The sequence below is a fragment of the Ctenocephalides felis genome, unplaced genomic scaffold, assembly GCF_003426905.1.
Source record: "Ctenocephalides felis isolate EL2017-DRISC unplaced genomic scaffold, ASM342690v1 CF-g0.4_SCAFFOLD_01170, whole genome shotgun sequence".
NCBI classification, from domain to species: Eukaryota; Metazoa; Arthropoda; class Insecta; order Siphonaptera; family Pulicidae; genus Ctenocephalides; species Ctenocephalides felis.
Window position 1 is genome coordinate 12,253,435 of NW_020537324.1, and position 23,871 is coordinate 12,277,305.

The 23,871-nt window shown below is 29.3% G+C and overlaps 1 pseudogene; it reads right to left on the minus strand.

Annotated features, from left to right (window-relative positions):
* Positions 1-23,871, minus strand: part of LOC113366689 — a 51,708-nt pseudogene that overhangs the window by 2,459 nt on the left and 25,378 nt on the right.

Here is a 23,871-nt window from a genome sequence, read left to right on the forward strand (position 1 = left end):
ATTTACCTGAACACATGGTTTGCATAAATTGACACATAATCCGTCGGGATCTTTGCTATAGTGCTCGACTAGTTCTTGCAATGTCCTGAATGTTGTTCGACGAGCAATGAAAAAACCTCCTTCATCCAATTGCCTTATGCGGTAATGTTTGACGGTATCACCATCCCGTACTAATAAAATAATAAAAAAATAAATTCAATATTATTATTATAACCAGATTTTACTCGCACTCGTTTCTTTAGTTAATATTTATCAAATTATCAGAAACCAAAACAAAAAGACAAAAATATTGATAATATACTATGTTTACACAGATACTGATATATGTTTATCACAGATACTGATACATTACCTTGCCTAATAATAGACAATCATTATTTGAAAAATGATAATTATCATGTGCTAAATGAGTAAATACTTTATATACTTGAAATTTCGGCAAGGTTTTTAAAAAATACTCAAAAAATGAATCAACATTACATTAAACATACAGTCATCCAACAAGGCAAATATGCAAACATGAAGATAAAATTATTGTGACTCACCTGATAAAGAATAATCGTTGTGTCTGCTTTCTGAATCACGAATCAGGAAAGCGCCGTGTTCATTTTCCGCCAATAAAAGTTTTTTCTCGGCTTCTATACGCTTTATCTTTCGGAAATACCATCTGAAAATAATAAATATCAATTAGTATAATTATATCAATAAGGTTTCGCAAGGTGTAATATACTATTGACCATCAAAGTGCGTAAAACTACCAAGGATGATTCTCAATTATTCAATTAAATTTTCAAAATATAAGAGATCTTACAAAACTCTTAAATTGTAACGAATGTAGCTGTATACGAAAGTTGATGTATTAATAATTAATTTGGCTAATTTTTATCAAAACCTTCAATTATTTTAAGCAAAATTAATAAATTACAAACTTTATTCAATTATTATTGGAAGTTTTCGAATTTCGCAAAGGACCTCGGCGCGTGTACAGTCCAGAACCGCAATGCTTTAATATGCGAACAATGTCATCAGTGAAAACGATGTGAGGTCACAAACTTTCGTTGGAGTCTTTGCACGCGTTTGGGGTCAAAAATCGTTAGCTATCGTTAAAAACACTAGAAGAACAGAACTAATATAAATAAAAAATAGAATTTTTGTTTTTTCTAAAAAAGTGGATGTGATCTTTTATATGTACTTTTGAATCATTAGTAAATTTATTTAAAAATCACAAGTATTTTTATATTAAATAAAATAATTCAGCCACATTAAAAAATCTAATGTTATCAAATAACTGAATATAATGCGAATATTATTTCTCTTACAAGTACATAGTGTTTCTCTATAAAATATTTCTCTAGTTTATATCCATATTTTTTAATTTTAGACATGCTAATTTTTACCTCAAGAAGTTTTTCACACTGATAACAGTTTTAAATCTCATTTGTCAATACAAATTACCGCATGTATTTGTATAGACAAACGCAATGGGATTACGAAGAAATATAAGACATTAGATTACAAGAAATATTATCCGAACCGTTAAATATACTGAAGTACATGTTTTGAATATAATTACATATAATGCATTCGTTAATAAAGAACATACATCACGAATTAGAGAATTGAATGTTCAAATATATGCGCAGCAGACGAGCAATGTAATTTTAACAAGATAATAGACAAGAACTAGTAAACTAGTCAGGGCAGATTTTCTAATTGGAATATTACAGCAAAGCTCTAAAAAGCTGTTTTACTTGAAAACAGATTGCTATATTTTTTCAAATGAAAATGGATATCACTGCTGCTTGATATTAAGTTAGATATGGAACTTGGAATTTCTGATTGGAAGCCCATATCTCTAACTCAATAGTATTATTTATATAATAACTGCAAAATGTGCTCACTATTGTTCCACTTGATTACGAATATATAACACAATTTTTAAAAATGAGAAGTCATAGAGTTGATAAAAAAATAACAAAATTATAGAATTAATAGTAAAACCTTAGATATTTAACCTCGATGCACATTCCCAAAAATGGCAATTGAAAATATAGAATTTCCACTTTCAGTGGTAAACTAGTAAAAACCGAGACGGATATCAAACTAGCAACTTTTAATCAAATTCCCATAACTCTTTCCAAAATATTTTCTTATTATTTAAGAATCTTATCAGTGACAAGACAAACCATTTCCTCGGTAAATCCGGAAATCCTGCGAGAAAACAAATTCAACATTCAATTGAATTCATTTTTGATTATGTAAATTATAGACAATATTGACATATATCAATACATATTGAAGTTAAGGACAATGAAACATGTCATTTCTTATGAATTCTATGCAGACAATCGATTCTTTCGATTAGTAAACAATAGGTCTTCTACCGATTTTCAATCGTATGTATCGCGATGATGGATCATTTGACGAATTGCAAGCTAAGCCGACGCTTGTTGCATTTTAATCACTTGCAAATATGAAGAAAATACCTCCAATAGAAAAATGACACCGTCGGTAACGGAAAACGACCTTGCGATATTCTTGTAGATATAAACTTATAAAAGACACAACACATGTAAAAGTACATATACGTTGACATTCGAGTCTGTTTGATTCCGTTGACCTGATAGAAGCGTGATTTAGAACCAGGAGCGCGTATATCCAACTTAACAGTTTTATAATTTACCAAGTATGCAATATTTGAATACCTTACTGGTGACGAGTTTTATTTTCAACAATTGAGCACGTATTATATTTATAACATCAAAAATAAAGTACTAAAATTATTGATAAAAATGGGTTAGTCTAAATTTAGTTTGGCAATTCATTCATAATTTTATCTATTTATTTTATTAATACGATAAAAGGAAAGTATTGATTCTACAAGTGGGTGACTCTTGTGAAAAATATTGAGTCTACATTTTTATGATTTTAGTATGGAGAAACTCAAACTTGACATCTGTGTCATCTGATACTTCAACTATATTGTACTTGTTTCTTTATCTCCAAGATACCATATTATTGTTATTTTAATTTTACAGCAATTAGGAGTATTACATGGTCTATAATAAACTAATTTGAGCACAGCTTATTTCTAAAAGTGATGTAAGAATGGAATCCATTGATTGTCCTTGCTATCTGAGATATAGTTTTTATTTTTAATTAGTAGGCAACCCTAGAGTAGACTTTATAATTCGAACATTACAGCAATGCTCCAAAGAGCTGTTTTACTTAAAAACAGATTGCTATCTATTTTTTCAAATATCAATACAGCTTGATATTAGGTTGGATATCGAACTTGGAATTTCTGATTGGAAGCCCAAACCTCTAACTCATTATTATTATTTATATAATAATTGCAAAATGTACTTACTATTGTGTCACTTGATTGCGAATATTGATATAAATCATAAGCCTGATCAAAAAAATAACAAAAATATAGAATTAATAGCAAAAACGACAATTGAAAATTCAGAATTGCCACTTTCAGTGGTTATCTATTGGAGATCTATGAATAAAAATTTCCGTTTATATGAATGAATTCACCATCATCGGTAATCAATAGATCTGAGCAAGCTTTGCAAAAGAAAACAAACAAAGTACATTGATATCAAAATCCCCTATCGGTCAAATTCCAAATTTCTAACGTATAATATTTATGTTTAAATAAATTAATATACAAACGTAATCAACAGATTGTGAAACATTGATAATATTTGTTATGTGTATACAATCAGATAGAGCCGTTATGAAGATTTACTATGGCTCGTTACAAAGTGGCTTCTGGTTCGAGAATTCTTCAAGAAGAATTTGTTGTAAGTTCGGCTTGCCTTTGATAGTGCTGGATTATGTCATAATTAAAAAACGCATTTTAGAAAAGAATTTATGAATTATTATGATTTTATAATGGTCAGACAAATTTAATAAAAATATTTCATATATTATATCTCGTTGTATGGCAAATATAGAGACTTTTACTTGACAGTAAAAATAATCATATTCTATTTTTATCTTAGTGAACCCTATATTGCTCATCTCAATGGAAAGTATAAGGTTGGCAACTAAGTAAATGCTGATTTTTTCATAAATTCAACGACAAATTTCTCATGAAAAATAATAATTTTATTTTGTAATGTATTGCAAATTTTGATCAATGGCTTTCAGGCAGCATCATAATCCCATAAAAACATAAAACTTCTGGCTTTCAATTATCAAAATACTGAATCAGGAACAATTTGACGTCATCATCATTATTAAAGTTCTTTCCGTTTAAAGTTTATAATGAAGATTGTAAGAATATAGATATCACTAGTAATAACTTTTTGAAATATTTGATTGAAATGGAACTGCATTATATTCTATTTAAACAAGACTCAAAGATTATAGTCCAGTCATTATAGTAAGTTCACCTCAGAATTCGAGATACCCAGCTGTAAGTCTGTAAATACTGTATATTGACACCCTAAAGTTGTCTCAAAACCTACATATGGTATTGACACCCTACCATATGTAGGGTATCTAATTTAAACTTAAATGAGTGGACTATTAACTTGAATAATTTTATGGACCAAAATACTTTAGACCAAAGATAGCCAGATAGATATAGCTTAGTTAGCTTAGTAGTTCAGTTTATACATTTATATTTTTTGTCCATTATTCTCTGAAATGATCTTCACCAGCTTTTGGTTTATAAGATCTGCTTATACACGCATCGTATAAGAATTCTTGTCGCCCAAGGTATATAATTATGTGCGACAATGTAGTTACTACGAACACGTAAAATTAACTTCCTTGTTTTTGTACAAAATTATCATGCTTGTTTTGGTACGGAACGCTGACAAGTTAACTGGGTCATCTCGCAAAGGCCGGCAGTGTTTGTTGGTACACAGATGGAAGCTAATAAAGCAATATATCTTGATTTTGTTAATGAAGATCGCTTGCATCTCCAATAAAATAGTTAACAGATTTATTTTTAATATATCTTAAGGTGAGATAAAGTATGAAATAAATCTTAACAGTCGCGTATTTAAAAATAAAGTCAAAAAATTGATAAAGGAATAATCTAAATTTGCAAAAAAGTTCAAATATAATGCATATTTTTATGTCTATAGTTTATAACAACCTTGCACAAAAATTAAATGTGTTGAAAGTACCTATATAGAATTAACTCCAATGCCAACTTCAAATAATTTCCATGAGTTGGATGATTTACCAATAACTTCTATTACTATTATAAAATACCATGCGCAAATATTATTCCCATTATTTTTTACGAATTTTATTTCAAAATTAGGTTTACGACAAAATAGCTTATTCATATGATCCAAATCGACAAATAATTGTTATAAAGTATTCTATTTCAGAATTTTCCGATTACATAAATGAACGAAAAAATATAGATCTCTTCCTGCTGCATACGAATATTGTATTTTTCGCACATATCAATGAATTACATCTAAGCTTCTATTACAGTCGAGGTCGATATCGCGTTAATTTCGTTATGAAATCATTATTAAGTAATCAAGCAAATTTAGTTATTTTAGTTACAATTATTGTTAACTTGTATTGCATAAAAATTTCACATGCCGGCAATAAAAACGCATTTTTAATAACCCAATAGAATTTTAATGATTGGATAAACTTCAATGATATTCCAAATTGCGTAATAAAAATATGTTTTGAAGGCGTATTTGTAGAAAATTGATAAATTATACATAACGGTTACCACAATAACACTCCACTTTCACCCGACTCTATCGATTCTAGAACATAAAGAATTCGAAACACAATTTAAACCTGATTAATTATACCGTCAATTAAGTATGTTATTTGCATTTGCAAAGACATACCAACATGCCGTAATGATGTAAACTACTAAATAGTAATGACCATATCATTTTTTTTTTAAATATGAATATTTTACTGGAAAGCTCTTAATTTTCTGATAATGTGCCATCATTCTAGAAGTCCATTTCACACGAGTTTTAAATATATAGAGAGGAGACATATAGTTTCCCACAATTGAAATATGAACATTAAATTTAACTTAAATGAGAATTACTAAACTTTCAAAGAATATATTTTTTAAAATACATAATCACTCACGGATTTTGTGATTCAGGATCCGTCAACTTTCTTCTAACATCCTTGGTTTCCTTGTTTAAAAGTTTCTCTAATTCAAAGCTAGCCCTCCTCTTTACATTTTCGATAGCCAATAACCGTCTTCTAGCAGAACCTGGGATAGCGCTGCCTTCGGAAAACCTCCTAAGGTTACTTGCTGATTCCGTCAACTCAGGGCGAGGACTACTGGATATTCCTCTCTTAACAATATCATATAAAATAGAAGGTTCGGTTAATCTTATGCAAGAATTTCTCCTTGATGCTAGTTCCTCCTCGTTCTTCTTTACATCGTATATAGCTTCATCAATCACAGCTTTACTATGTCGCCTACCGGCACGAACAAATATATCTGAAATTTTTCTTCTTATTCGTTCATGTCTCGTAGGTCTATGAGGAATGTGGGAAACTACATCACCCTCGGTGGATTTCAGAAGTCCAGCTCTGACTTCCGCAATTGTGTGTCTTCTACCAAAGTTCGGCACTTCACCACCACTAGGAAAACTAACTTTTCTACGCGGCATCGGAGGTTCTTTATCGAGTAAAGCGACTTCGCCGTTCTCATCTCGGAATGTCCTCGCTCCTTGAGGTGGATATAATACGGAGCGCCTGCGCTGCCGCTTATTTGCTGAAGTTTGATCATCTCCAGCGTCTTCCCCGTCTACCATTTTGGTTAGCGTGTTAAAATCTACTATTTGTTGATGACGATGGTCACCCAATTCAGCACCATCTAGTGCGGTGCGGTCTCCATCTAGTACCAACAGTTTATCTCCAATTATCTTAAGAAAATTTGAAACTGCTTGCATACGATCCTCTGTGATCTCTCCTTCGAATTTGATCGCCGATAATTGATGGGGAATTAGACGATTATCTTGATAGCAATACACTACCGGCAAATTCGGATTTGCATTTACGGTTGAAAGCATCGTCACAAACAGATGGATCAAATTAATATTCCCGATATGCGTATTGTACACAATAAGAAAAGTTTCTGTACCAAGAATAGCTTAATTAATAAATAAAAGCGTTATATCGCACTCACGGACAAACACAATGCACAATAGTGTGGATAAATTATATATAAATTTCTTTCTATGAAAGAGTGTGTCTTTCACATCGTTACTGCAAGACGCGCTCTACAATTTCACCAAGAAGTACGTTCATTGTCCAATGACAACACGGGATTTATGCATAAATTCATGTTAAAAGTCACATAATGACGGCAACCAAAATAAAATAATGCAAAGCATGCACTATTATTTGATCAAAAGAAAAAATGAATATGAAAATGCACTAAAAACTCTCAAATTAAAAATTGCGACCGACTCCAGAGTTTTGGACGCGTGCACAACGATGACTGCTCGAGTTCGATGTCAGCGCCGGACCGGTGAGTATAGTTTATGTGTGAGCATCTTCCCACTCCGTGCAACATCGTCGCATTGCGATCACCTGCTTGGACTCTTCTTCTCTCGCTCTTCGGTACGTGTGATACGATCAGGTGACCGCTTCCTCGCCGGACGACTGACACGCGAACAGCTGATGTCCACTGCGGTAACCGGAGAGCTGGACAACATACTAGACTGCATTCTTGAGGAAGGTTGAAAATTCGCGTAACACTTATTTTAAATCAGATTCTTTTCACTTCTTAATTTTTAAATGTAGCATTAGCTCGCGTGTGTTACTTTGAACTCGGTTGAACTAATTGCCAATTTATGCTAACTAAATATTTCATCAAAGGTAGAACAGAATATATACATTGAGCATTTTGTAAGATGAAGTTTATTTATGTCATTAACCCTTGCACATCTTGTATCTAAAAATGGAGCTCTCGATCAAATGATTCGGTAAAACTCGAAAACGGCTAAACCGAAAGTAGAGGGAAAAAGATGTATAACCAGCTATAACCTTGATTCTTTTGACTTTGCTATTGGGAGATAAACGGTAATCTTTGAAAATCCATAATAAAAGTATTTTCTTCCGCTGGTAGATTTTTAGCATTAGTTAAAAATGTAATTATTTTGTAAAATACCGTTAAAATTAAAATAAGACATTAAACCTGGTTGCCACCTGGCCGTTCCAAGTTACTCCGCCTATGGGGTAAAAAGGTCTAAATAAAATATTTTTGAAAAACAAAAAAAGCACATTTCTACAATGATGAAGTAGCTGCCAGTTTTACTGAACGTAGTTAGATAATTGTAAGTCTGAAATGTGTTATTTGTTGTGATATAATTTGTTAGATTTTTATAATATAATTAATATTTGCTCAAAGTCAAATTGGACGTTTGTGCCTCGCCCGCATATATACATTTTATTAAATTTACTTTAATTTATCGAATGCTACTTGAAACTTTTCAAAAAGCAGGTCAAAGAAGAAGTACTTCATTTATTTTCTATCTCTCCTTTCAAAAATTTGAAAATTTTGTATAAGCTCAGTAGTATTTTAATTTACAATTATACACAAAATCCAGAATGCAAAAAGAATCTGAAAAACTTAAAACGTAATCAATAAGTCGAAAGACCAAAAAAGACTTGGATTGAATTATACCATGTTTTCTATATAAAGTGAATAAAACCTCCAGTTTGATTGTATTGACAAAATATAGACAAACTAATGGGGTTTATTGTTTTATAATATAATACCTTATAAATAATACTTTATTGTATATAGCATTCAAACAGCACATCCTTAATCACTTTGAAGTATTAATATTTTTGATTCTCAAGAAATTGTTTAGAATATACCTTGCTTAGCAAAACAACGTTTGCCGGATCAGCTAGTATATAAATATTTACTGTAAGAAAACCATGACATACGCAATTTTTGATCAATTTTACTCATCAGAAAAAATCACAACTATAATGACGGACTCATTCGTAAATAAGTGGCTAGAGAGACTAGACCTGAATCAAAGGTCCCGGGTTCGATCATGCTTCGAGCAGCCTGATATCGACACATCAGAAAATAGTGGAAATATAGATAGTAATATTTTCCTAATAAATGTAGCCCTCATCTGGCCTTGCTGCATCAATAAAATATTTGCTCTATTACAGAAATTGTAATAATAAAATTTATCACATAGAGATGAGATAACTCTTTGGGTTTCCATCTGTAAAACCGACATAGTATTGAGTCAAATCAGCACAACAGCTTATAGGACTCTCAAGTTCCGATTGCTGTTCAAAGAAACAAAAAAAATACTATGATAACAAAGTTTGAGAAAACTACTTCATACCATAGGAATTGGGCCATCAAAAAGAATGCAAGTTCATTATTGATTTAGTAGGTTCTTATAAGATCCTAACAAATATCCAATTAAGAATCCAATAAACCCTAATAAAGATCCAATTGAAAAAAGTATATAATCATCAGAACTTCACTTATCACAATTTTCATAAGATGTTCACCAGCTCCCCATTACCAATATCTGCACTTTTAGCATATTGCACTCAAATAAAGTTATTTCGATATAAAAGATTCGGTTTATTTGTCACTAAGTGCGGATTAAAGATAACATCTTGCAAACAATCAAAACTTGTGATTTTTATTGGATTTTGAAACTCATTTATCACATTAGACTATAGCACAATGCAATCTTCTAAAACCAAAGTCGAACTTGTTGCCAAATAAATACGAGAATATAAAATATGATTGTAATAAGATAATGTAATAAAATAAAAGTGCATTGTTATACTTAATTGCAGAAATGTTAAGAGGCTATGAAAACTAATTATAAAAATAAAAACAAACATATACAATGATATCGATGTTAGGCAATACTATGTGTACATATTCCTAAAAACATTTCAGGAACCTGCGTAGATGAAGCTCAATTATAAAGATAAATATGATAAATGTGGCATTTTATTACCATTTTCGACTCTCTTTACTGCATAATATGACAAAAAGTTTCCCCTGTTTCATATAAAATTTCATAAGAATATTTTCTAAATTATCTTCGAATTTTTCTATGAATCTACAACTCCTGCGCAATTCTAACTTGTAAAAATGTAATCGAGTAATCTTGGCGCCTTCGCATAATTTTAAACAAAACACAGCATGCGTTTGGCGCCTTTGCATTTTTTAAACAAAAATGACGTCGATTTCTTGGGCGCCATTGGCAGGGCTTATGTTTTATAATATAAGTATTTTCTATAATATTATGGAGTTTTACTTATTTAAAATAAGTTAGTATACAATCCGGCCTTAGCAACGAATACCTGATAATAATTTCAACGATTTTAATCATTCGTGTTGAAATTCTTCGAAATAATCAAATTAAACACTTGACAAATCGATCAGATAATTATTTTTAATTTAGCCATGATATCAATACAAATAATTGTTATAATAAGGTACTTGTTTACATATTATCTTTAAGGATAACAATCAGCAGAATTTCAAAAAATTTAACTGTATTAGTTTATCGTACGTTTCAAAGTTAAATTAAATTCTAAATATAGAGATGATAAATATCACTTGTGATACTAGACCAAAAATTATTTATAATTAGATATTATTGGAAAAAGATACCAATCAATAATATTGTCTCGTACATTTATAGACTAAAAAAACTTTATTAGCAAAAGTTTTATTATAAATTGGAACCCTGAGTTTGATATGGGTATCCGGCGCCGATTCAACGTCGCCGTCGTGCCGAGTTTCATATATTAATATCGAATTTATGTCATTTCTATCTATAATCAACTCACTTAAATTTCTAGGTGTCATATAGCTTTAAAACATTACATGACCTGTGGCCAGTCTGCCAATCGGCCGCCACCAAGGCATGGAAATTCGAATCTTTTGCAATACGATGCCGGAAGATTAATCAGGACAGAATAGTAGTAGCAATTTAGTACTTTCTGATCATTGTAATCAGTAAGCAAAAATAAAATGTTACATAATTTGTTGAGAATAGGTACATAGTTGAGTCAAAATAAAATCATACTTATTTCAAATGATTTGGCAATTGCACAATTTTTTAAACAAGGCTATTCCTATTTTTCTTCCTATTCTTTTAATTTACAGGTTGTGTGGATCTCTATTACCAGAAAAGATTGAACAACAGCATGATTCATTGTTATGAAAATAAATTATATCAAACAAACGATTATAGCGATTTATAATGCATAATTTGTTTGATAAAATAGTTGTTCTTCAAATACTTGTTAAATGCTTGATTATAAAATGCTTTACTATCATTACTGATAAAGTTAACCATTTAAAACCTATGACTCAGACTGGTTTGGTAGTTTTGACACGATTCATATTACAAACATGACACCATACAATAAAAACGATAAATTAACGTTTAAATGATATTTGAAAATTCATTGAACTTATTTTTAATAAGATTCAATCATATTTAAGAAACGATACTCCCAAACTGTTTAATACTCCCAAACGATACTCCCAAACTGTTTAATTTTGTTGAAATTTGTAATTTCAGTTACAATTATGAAATGAAAAGTGTGAATCAAAGAAAGAGTATTGTTTAAACATATTTTCGAGTGCAGCTGGGATTTTACGTGTTTTCAAATAATATTTAAAAACATGTTGAATAATAATGGGTTTTACATTATAGAGAATCCAACGAGATTTTTCTGTTTAAATTCTTTTTCAAAAGAGAAAATATCCCATTATATAAACCGCGAACCAAAACAAACAAGATTGATAATATTTAAAGAATTTTTAAATAAGCCTTCAAAAACTTTTTTTTTCATATTTTAATGAGAAGTCCAAAAAAATTAGGAACCTGAAGTAATTTCAATTCTTAAAGTTTCATTAGTGTGTCTTATTATTAAGTGAGGTTAAACTACATTCATGTTTGAGAATTTTTTTGATTCTCACAATACATATTTTATTTTAATTCCTAACAATAGGCTTTGTCCAAGTATACATGATTCCATTCAGTGCAATAAAGTAATTTACAAAAATTCGCATAACCGTCGAGATTTTGTTGAAGATAATGTAATATTGTTACATTATTCAGACACATATGGTCCGGAGAAAGTAATATGTAAATTTTTCAAATCTCATACTAATATCTTCAGTAGTAACAAAACACGTAATTTTAGAGATAAAGATGTACAATTACAGAATATGTGTCAGAAGTGCGATTATTCTTTATTCGCAAGTACGTGTACTTTTCAGGTGAAATGATACCTTTTGGTGTAGTGACTACAATACCAAGAGCAAAATGATAAATTCCTAATAAATACAAAATAAATTCATTTGATAATATATGTTATTTAAAATACCTTAGCAGAAAGTACTTTTTAGACTAATCATAGAGCAATAAAATACAAAAATCTTTGACGTCAGACTACAGTGCTTTTATAATAAATACTATCGCGTATCCTATAGTGGGTTATGAGAATCAAAAGTATTGCTTTTAAAAGTATGTTAGTATTTATGCACCTACTTATAAATACTCATAACACTGTGCTCTAATTTTCACTAAAAAAAAACAGTCTTGACAATTTTTTTTTCTGAGATATAAAAATGACACCTGCGGTTTGCAGTGCCTACTTTTTTCCCATACATTTGCTGAAATGATTATCAGTTCACTGTTATTGTGAATTTTGGCACAAAAAATATATGCTAATCATATGAAATACGTAGAATTGTTTGAAATGTGATTAATAATATGAGTTTTTGAAAATGAAAGCTTTTCCTAGAAAACCAGCAGCCAGCTTCCTTCGCGGATGTGTCTGAATTGACCTTAGCCTTTCACGCACTCTGATGTAAAATAAATAATTAAACGAATATTACGTCAAATAGCTTTCTGATTAAATGTTTTAAGGCTAAATAAACGTTGAATATAATAAATAAAATCTATATTCAAAATCGACTACAACAGTAAATAGTATAAATTATGAAACAGTAAATAGTATAAATTATGAAAGATCGTCTGCAATTGAATTATAGATGATTATTCTATAAACTTCTGCAACAGCAAATATGGTGATGAATGCGGTAATCATATTAAAATTAATTCTATTAATGTTTCGTACAAATCAATTATATTAGCACCTATGTGTATGAAAACCTTAATTAAAGACCATTAAATCTGTTTACAGATTCTGATTTCTGTGAATTTTCCATATAATAACATGTATCAATTCGCACGCGGAACTAACAAACAGGCATATAACTTAGAGCATACAGTGTTCCTATAATTATTGAGAATTACATTGATAATTATTAACAACAATTATTACTATCATTGCATAGCACGTGTGGAATTTTTAGAAATCCATTACGACAATTTTTGAATAAATTCTTTGGAATTTGTAGTTGGACTTAGTATTTTGGCGTTGACTTCGAGTTCATTGCACTCAGCAAAATAAAGTTACAACATTTAAATAAGCAATATTTTTATTGTAAAGCCAAAACAAAGTTAAAATTAAAATTTAATGAATTTAATTAATTTAATTAATAGCATTCGGCTTTCGGCAATTTCTTAATTATCAAAAATAAGAATCCTTAGAATAGTTGCTAACTGTCAAAAAACATAATTAATAAATATAAACTTTCAGTAGCTATCTGGTTAAAAATATTGAGTTCCTTATGAAAACTTGAACAAGAATATATGCAAATTCATTTATTACTACTAAATTTTAAAAAATAAGAGTAGTGAAAATTAAAAAGAATCTTGAATAATAATCTTAGCTTCGCATTTTTCTAGAAAAAATATAAATGAAACATATCCTCCTAAAAATTCGTTTATAGGTAAATTTTAAAAACATAGGATGTCGAAGCTTGTCTTACTATGAAATATCGCTCCCAATATCCGTGTCATTACCTTAATCACCTTATGAAACTAAACTGTACATTTACGACAAGTATTAATTAACAAAGTATTAGTAGAAACAAAACTGTGTACATATTATGAATTTGCTTTGTAAACATTACACTAACGCAAACATATAAGTGCGTAAACAATAACAGCTCATCCAAAAACCTATGACGTACTATAAATAAATGAGTAACAAACTCTTACAGAAGTCGTTAATAAATTATTAAACAGATATAAAATCCATGTGAATTATTTGAATCAATACTGTAAACATTTTTTTTAAAGACGTCATAAAATTGACGCAATAAAAGATGCATAATGTAGATACAAATATTACTCCAAATATTTGCACTGAAGTTCAATCTAAATACATTACAGGGATTCACAGGATAAATATAGCTTGTTTCAGGAGGATCATCAAAATATAAAATTTCATTTTTTTTAATAATTGATCATAATATATTCAACATCATCTTAGCAATATATATTTTAAAAATATTATTTTGCATATTTATTAGTAGGTTGATATAAAGTAGTACAGCGAACATTAGCAGTATGGGAAAAATACAACACATATAATTTGTAGTTCGTCGCAGTGTTAAAGTAATTGAAAAATAATAGCTTTCTCAAGAAGTTTTCCATTTATGTAAAAATCCCACGTTGACAATATTTGTTCTGAAATTCTTATAATAAAAAATAATCTATTGCAAATACGAATAGAAAATGACAGCAAATAACCAGTAGCGAAAATATTGATACAGCGCGTTATATATATTTGTTTGTGAAATACAAATGAGCAATGAGAAACAAATAAAAAATGAAATAAATAAAATTTATATGATCAATATGATTACATATTGATTATAATTAGAATTCCTAATTGAACGTGAGTTATAATATTTAAGGTCTCATACATACAACTAACCATTTTAAAAATTAAGCATCTAAGGATTAAGCATCTTATCTAAAGCATCTAAATTTTAAGTCTTTTTTATAAATTAAAAGAAACCAAATAAAATCTTTTAAATTGTGTATTTTGTCAAATTTTCATTTAGATTTTTTACCCGTAGGTATTGTATCCTACATGACTGATATTAAAAACAAAAATAAATATTTAAAATATACAGTGATTTTTTGTGGGGTAGTTTTCGCAAAGCGAACATTAATACTTTCAGTATCGCTTCCTCGATGTACCCCTAAATTATTTTCGTCTCTAAGTCTTGAATTAAATAGAAGCTTTTCTCTATAACTCAGACTTGCGACGGATAAAATTTAATTACATCTATCAAAAGTATTCACCAAAAACCTTTTTAAAAGTTGTTAATATAATTTGGCTGTTTTTGACCGATACAATCGAAATTCATGCACCAAGCAAATGGAAATTTTAAATCTCTTGAATAAATTTAGTGTTATATTTATAGCATGTTATTTATCTCTGATTACATATATTACCACAAATAACTTACAAGCACAAAAGCACATCTAAATATATAGTCTATTTGTTTTGTTAAATAATTCAATTCGTGATGTCTTTATTCGTTTTCATCTAAATGCTAAGTACATACATCCAACATAATGGTAATGCAAGCGCAACATTTTGATGTAATTGTTTTGATATTTAATTAACACAATGATCTGAAATGTTTACTAAAAGCTGAATTCATTTCTTGCGTAATCTTGTTATAAACTTATATTCTGCAGCAAAGGAAAATAAATCATAGACACAATTACTACCTTTGAGATTATACTAATGCAATTTTTGTGGTGACATCAAAAAGTAATGGCATGGAATAGCTTCCAATAAAAAAAATATATACACATAGCCTAAATAAATTCTAACATCATGAATTATGTATTAAAATTTCGCAAGTCGTCTCCTTTGATAATTTGCAAATTCATAAAAATCAAAGAGGATTAAATATATTAGTCAATAAAACTCAATTCTCTTTATCTACTCGTGTCTCTTGTGGTGATTTAAATTCGTCAAACTCTTGAAACAATTATAAAAAAAATAATCGCGGACAAAATGATCAAATTTCAAAAATCATTTAGGTGCTCTAATTTACAGAAAGATAATATTTCTTCATTTGCAGAATAAAAACAAAAAAAAGTTAAAAATTTAATCCCCGATCTCTATAAAGCTTATAGAGATCGGTCAAACAAGTGTTAACCAAATAAAAGACCCGTGACATTAAAGTTTGCAAAAATCCATATTTGCGTTAAACAATCTTAAATGATAAATAAATAACACGAGACTAGAGCGGCTACTTACCGCTCGTGTTGAGATTATCTAATAGACAACGAAATGTATATCACATCAAGATATGGCGCTTGTAACTTTTACACGGTTTTTTGACCGCCAATGACCACAGCAAAAAAATGTTAAAATTTTATCTTTTAAAAATCACCGGTAACAGATAAATTCTAATAATAAAAATATATTAAACATAGATTATAGAGCCTTATACTTAAAAAAATATCATCACAACAGTAGACTTCAGACATAGACTTTCAAGTTGCTGAATTTTTTTTTAAGAAATAGTTAATTAAATATGATAGTGACAAAATCTAATTCTTATGTAAATCAGGTGGAGCATTAGTAATCAATAATAATGAGATTTTAAACAAAATATGCGTTGATATATTATTTTGAAACTCAAAATTTGTTACCATACGTCCATTAACTAATAACTAGAAAATTAGCATGTGATACAATATCTTTCAAAATATAAAATAGTACAGTCCAGTAACAATTTTCCTTTGAGATATTACACATTTTCTCAAAAATTTTCAAATTTTCTTTAGCTCTTTTAAATTTCTATATTTTTATTCTATCTAATTATATTTTTACCTCAGTTTATTTAGCAAATATAGAGAAATTTAAACATTACAGAACACGGATATGCCCAATTAAAAATAATCTCCTTAGGTATTCTGTGATCAAAACATTCGCCAAGAGCCCCTTTCTAATTACACATTGCTTTAATGACATACAGATTATATGAAAATAGTTTATCACAAGTGGATAGTAAAATTTTACAAACATCTAGTCATAAATAAAATGTATGATCTAATTACTAGAATTTGCCCAGAAAACAAAATTGTAACAGATTGGATGAAATGTAATGATGAGCTTCAGACCGAGAATCAATTTACTAATTCAAAAATCAATGAATTTTTTTTTTGTTTTTCAAAGCGTAGAAAAATGAACAAAATCCCAGTTCATTTACCAAGAAGCAGTAAATTTTGTCTTCCTCGATCTATTATCAGCACTAAAAGAATCAAAGTGTGTATTTTGATTTATCCAACAGATTTCCAAATGCAAGTAGGGACACTAAAAAACAAACACCGATCTCAAGATTTTCTAAAAAAAAAATCCGGCAGCAAAGTTGCAAACGCAAGCAAGCCGCAGGCGTTGAACAGGCGTCAATCACTTGGCAGGGAAAAAAAGCGGCAGCAGCAACATCGATAACAGGGGAATCGACGTGTAAAAGAAATTCCGCGAGCGCCCGTAGAAAGTTTTCGGCGCCATACAAAATTGACATTATTCTGATCACTTTAGTCTGAACAATCTCAAATACTTACTAAAGGAGTTGTTTATGATAAAAAATTAGGAATTTCTCTGAGAAGAATTTTGAATAATGCACAATTTTAAAAAACCAGAAGAATCCATATATTTCGTTATGTCCCTAGATGTAGAACGCCTGCAGGCTTCCACTAGATCAATAAAATTCATATACTCGTATTCGACTAATAATATGGTTTATTCAAATGCAAAAATCATGGAATTAATTGAAATGCAATCTTGGTTGTTTCACAAAAAATATGTAGCAAGTCTGAATCCAATTTACATGTATGAAGAAACTTTTATCAAAGCAAAAAAACTCCCCGATAAAATTCAAATTTAATGGGCTAAAACAACATTTCTTTCCATGTTCAACAGTTACCCAAATCGCTAAAATTAGCTATTATGTTTTGTAAATCCATGCATTATTAATAAACGTGAGAAGGCTCTCATATAAGTACGCCTGTGGCTTTTTCATGAAAACATTATGTAATGTTATGTAGAGCTTTTAATTTCGTTCTAAATATAGAATGACAAGTTCTATTTTCAATCTTATTTACATAAATTAAACAGTGAATTTTTTAAAGAATTCCTGATCAATCGTATGTGAATTCTTTGAAAGTTATTTGAAATAAATCTTTTTCAATGACCTCAATAGTTCTTATTATTCAATTCTTAAATTACCTAAAACACTTATTCTATTTTTATATAACGTTTTACTTAAAAATTCATTGAGAGAATATAACTTAAATAAATTAGATTTGTTAGAAACTGAACAATTTAAATAATTATTCCCTAAATTAATGAAAAATTAATAAAAGTATTTGTCCCAATTTATTTAAATTTATCTATATATTTTTAGAGAAAATTAGCATTATGCAATATTCATCATTTAACTAGAAGCAAAACACAATTTCCTCAATAATTACTTTCATTTAAAAAAAGAACTGAACCCAACTTTTTTAATATTCAACTATAAATCATTACACCATGCAAAACCATCAGACAAATTCTTCGTCTAATTAACTTCCCGTAGGGTAAGTTATAGTAATCGCAAAAAAATCGAAAATGAAAATGTTTATATATTTTTACGTTTCAGAGGTTTCTGAACATTTTGGCATACCTTAGAAAAAATGGATGTATGTGTGTGTGTGTGTGTGTGTGTGTGTGTATGTATGTATGTATGTATGTATGTATGTATGTATGTATGTATGTGCGTGTGTGTATGTATGTGCGGATACAAATTTTCGTCGACGATTTCGGGAACACGGATCAACCGATTTGAATAATTCAAAAAACATTCGATTCGTATTAATAAGGAGACGTGCTGATTAGTTTTTGGCGAAAGCAGGTCTAGCCGTTCCAAAGATACGGGGCAAAAAGTGCCGAAAACGGTAACTCAGTTTTTAAGAGAACGGAGCGTCCGATTTGAATAATTCAAAAAACATTTTACTTGTATTGACAAGATAAAGAATTGATCAAATTTTCATGAAGGCAGGTCTAACGGTTTCGGAGATCTAATGAAAAAAGTAAAAAAAAATGCCATTTGGCGGTCAAAAATGATCATTAGACATATGCACATCAAATTATCAAATATTTTATAGAGATTTTAACAATAAGTATAAATTTTTTTTACATTCCTATGGGTTCCGTACCAATGTTTACGCGTTAGACGGCGACGCGGCGCTTACGGGCTTTGATATTTCGTCTTTATGCAGTTAAAGCAGTACGATTGCTCTGAAAAAAAGTTTAGATCTTCCAAAATATGTCAAAATAAAATAAAACATTTTTTTTTTTTAAAAAAAAATAAAAAAAATTTTTTTTTTTCAAAAAAAAGTAATTTTTGTCCAATATATAGTTTCTCAAAAATCTTATTTTTTCAAAGTAAATTTTTTTCAAAAATCTTAATCGTTTTTAAAAAAAAAATTTTGGTACGGGAAGTTCCAGCAATTTGCCTTAAGGCACGATGCCTTAATTGCCTTAAGACAGAATTCCACTTACAGCTAGTTTCATCTTAAACCGGTCGAATTCTTGCATAAATCAAACAAAAGATTATCACGGAAATATGGTATGTACCTTTACGAAGTTGGGCTATAAATAGACATCGAATTATAAAAGAGATCAGAGACCAGAGACGGAAATATTTTGATCCGGATTTCACTATTAATGGATATTTAAATATGCACCTGAACGTTGACGCCAAATTCGATTTGTAAGACACGATAAAGTAATCAAACTTGACACAAGAGGTATGGAGTGTTAAAAAATTGGAACATCTGCAGGAACCAGTGGAATTCCCAAATTATCTTTGGAAGATTACGAAATTGTTCCAAGAATTCATAACAGTAAACAGAATTTATTATGATGTACCTTGGTTAAGTTATTGCCCTCCAATAATTTCGTGGAAGTGTTTTTAATATAATAACATTGTACAAAAAGTATTTGTTTAATCCTGACCAACAATGTCTTACTTATGAGAGGGATTTGAATTTTAAGTAATTTAACAATACATTTTATTACAAAACACAATTGATAAGTTAAACACATGCCTAAGCTTTTCTTTATTAGCATTTTCATTTGAACACGTTAAATAATAGATTGTTTGGACTCGTTCCAAAACATTCTAATTTATAAGCATCATCTTCTCTCATTTTATGACTTGATATTCGAATCTCATTGTCACGCATAAAATTCTACGTTCAGGTCAATAATTTATGGTTGTTAAAGTCAACATCCGAGTTAAAAACAGTAAATTTCAAGAAAAAATAATAAGGAAAAGATATAGTTCAGATTGATTCAAAATGTTGGGCAATTAGGAAGTAGAACTTATAACTTAGTAACTACCTATAAATTAGACTAATAAATTATACCCAGTACATATAGCACTAATAAATATTGTATAACAATGCATTTAACTTATCTATATTTTAATCTTTTACACAAAGCTTTATGAAAATAAATTACATCTGTATCGACAAGGGTTAATGAGTGTGCATAATAAGGAATAGCAGATAAATTCTTGAACAAGATTATTAATTATTCAACTAATTACAACCCAAGTGTATGTTCCACTACATCTGGAATGCAACTAATTAAATAATAAGCAAACAATACATTATATAGTTAAAATTTAATTATATTCCCCATATGGCTGTTACAAATACAATTGTACGTCGTGTGCCATTCGTTTATTTTACGCGTAGACAATTGTGAAATAATCCATAATTTTATTTCTTTGGTAATATCGAAGGTTAAAACTATCGATAAGCCATACTGCCAGATCAAAGGAATTGAATGACTTTCCTCGAATCGGAAAATATCTGGGTCGTCCAATGACGTCTTTTTTGTGACAATATAAAAAATATCAGCAAATGAAGTGGCTATCATGGCATTGGTATGCAAATACGAATTGGTTGTTGCAATCGATTCCAGGTATATTTGTGAATGGGAAAACTAGTGTTATGTATCTAGCATTACAAAACGGACAAAATGATCTAAAGCAAAGAAAAATTGCTGAAAATTAAGAACCAATGAAATGAATTAGTTCTAAATTATCTAAAGAAACAATAAAAGCGTTTGTATATTAGGTATGCCTCTTATTATGAAATAATACGTCGAGCACATGTTGCTTTGTGTTACTATGTGTAAGTCAACTGCAATGGAAAGTCAGACATGTAGTGAATAATTATATTGCACAGAGTTCTTAAGATTAATAGAAAATGAGAATGTAGCTAACTCGTTACGAAAACTAGTTCTTCTAAAAATAGATTTAATGTTATATATGTGAACACATAGAATTAAATATTCGATTAAAACGGCCCGATAATGACGTCTAGGTTCACTAATTTGCTGTCGATATGCTAAATAAGTGACGCAGATGAATAGTAAAATTATTAATGCCTTAGATCACTAAGCTGAAAAAGTATTATATAAAAGACAGAGGGCTAATAAGATTTCATATACTAGAAAATACATTTACCAAAATAAGCTTGTGTTAATTAATGTTGCATGAAGTTATGTTGAAGCCAATTTGGACGCACGGTAATCATCTCAGGAACTAACGTACTAAAGGTCTAACACACTAGATCTAAGAGATTTTTTTTTCATTGTCAACAGCAATCAAAATACAATATCCTATTGCCCTAATTCATTCACTCACACTTATAAAATTATTGTGCTAAATTTTATTATATCCATAGTCGTCATTCCAATGAGTAATTAACCAATTCTGTTCATTTCTCCTAAGATGTGGTAATGCTAATGGTTTTTAATATTGTCTACTGAACATTTGTTTTTCAGTCTTTTTGAGACTGGTGTCTCAAGAAGCTGAGTGACTATAGAATTTGTATGATCTTCCGGTTTCAGAAAATTTTGAATACTGGTTAGTTTTATTACTCTCTCTATAAATTCAATATTAAGTAAGATCTGTAGTTGGGGATAAACCAAGAAGCGTCTGTGATTTGTCTAAGAGACTAACATCAACATACTGAAGAAAATTCAAAATAAAATCCTATGAACATATACGAATAGTCAGTTTATTTATAAAGATGCACTTAGAACAATTAGCACTCGTACAACTTTGTTGATAAACTCCATCAAGTAGTTACACCGTAATAAATAAATTTATTTTAGCTAAAATTATATTGCAAACTTGATCATAAAATTTCATTATGTAACCGTTTAATCAATCCATATTGCTTATGTAAATTAACTAAGCTAAAATTAAGCTAATTAACTAAATAGCATACCGCATACGACTTCAATTTAATTTTCGACAACGGTTGATTTTTTAAATACTAATCTTCTATAATTGTTAATATCTCATGAGTTTCTTAGTAGTATTTGACTTAGCATTTTTACACCAAATAAGCACCTATCTTGGTAACTCAATATGCCAAATTCTATAGCGAACAATTAAATTGCGACATATTAAAACAAACAATGACCAAGGATGATATGGAAGCATTTAGTATACAATACCGAAGTTAGCCTTGAATTCGTTTCTTAATGAAAAATTCTAATGCACAAGCTGTATACACATTTCATATCATTTAGCGCCGTTTTGGCAGCACGCACCGATATTGGGCGAGAGCCAAATATCTCAGTCGATAATTTCGTTTATATATTGTACAATACGAGTCAAAGGCATTAAATCACGACATCAAAGCACTGTTTTAAATTAATTAAATTGTAACACCAAAAGATATTTTAATAAATGACCCGCTAGATTATTTTCCTACAAAGGTATAATTGATGCGTTAAAAAGTTTAAAAAGTTATGTGAAATATACCTATAAAAATGCTCAAACTTTTTCTTCACAGACTTTTCAGTGATTTTCAATCGCTCCACATAACATCTAACAGTAGATACATTAATGGAAATGCATAAAAATTTATTTAAAATAAAAATTAAAAAATTTTTCGACACTGAAATCTTCATATCTCAAAGTTTATCAACTTTCTTAGTTTGCTAGTCTTAGTTCTTAACGCTTGTAGTAAAAAAGTAAAAAGTCATTCCAAAATTCTTCTTTATACCAGAATTAAAAAATATTACTAAATCTCCATCATATACTCGATTGGATTTTAACACTCATTGCCGTCGTCTTATAAGAAATTGGAATACAGCCAAAAGAATTCGCATCTGGTCAAAAAATGTTTTATTAGAGCATTTGCCAACTCAATATTTATAACTTCATTTTAAAACTTATTAACCGCATTGATTCCGGTATAATAAAATGAAAATTTGGGTTGCGAATAATTACTGAATAAGAACATGCACCAATAAAATTTTTGAAGGATGCTTTAATTTAGCTTAACTTTTAGGGTCACAATATTATTTATTGTCTCCGGAATGATATATATATATATATATATATATATATATATATATGTGTGTGTGTATGTATATATACTATAGATCCTGCGCATAACAAAAATTTACTTTGCTAAATGACTCTATAAAATATGTTTATGAATACTAAATCGAATATACATATACAATCCCAAAAATCTAAACAAGCTAAACTTAAAACATCTACTTGTTTTCTTACAAGAATCTTACTAATGTGCAAATTTGCAAAATTGTAAAGAAAAACACAAATTTAAATCGGCCACAAGACATAAAAAAGCGTTGTTCAAAATTTGCAAAACAAATAGAATTTGCAAATTAGTATTTATTAGAGACAGTCACTAATTTTGTTCCTTTTTGTTTGTTTTTGTTAATGTATTTACTTTCGCATTTTCATTAGAGTGCCATTGAAAATTTGCAATAACTAATTTGATAAGTCTTGAACAAATGCCGTTAACTTACAGAAAATTAAACTCGGCGAAAAATTTAATTGTCAACATTTATTATATGAAATCCAGCGCCAGTGTATTAACACGTTAACAC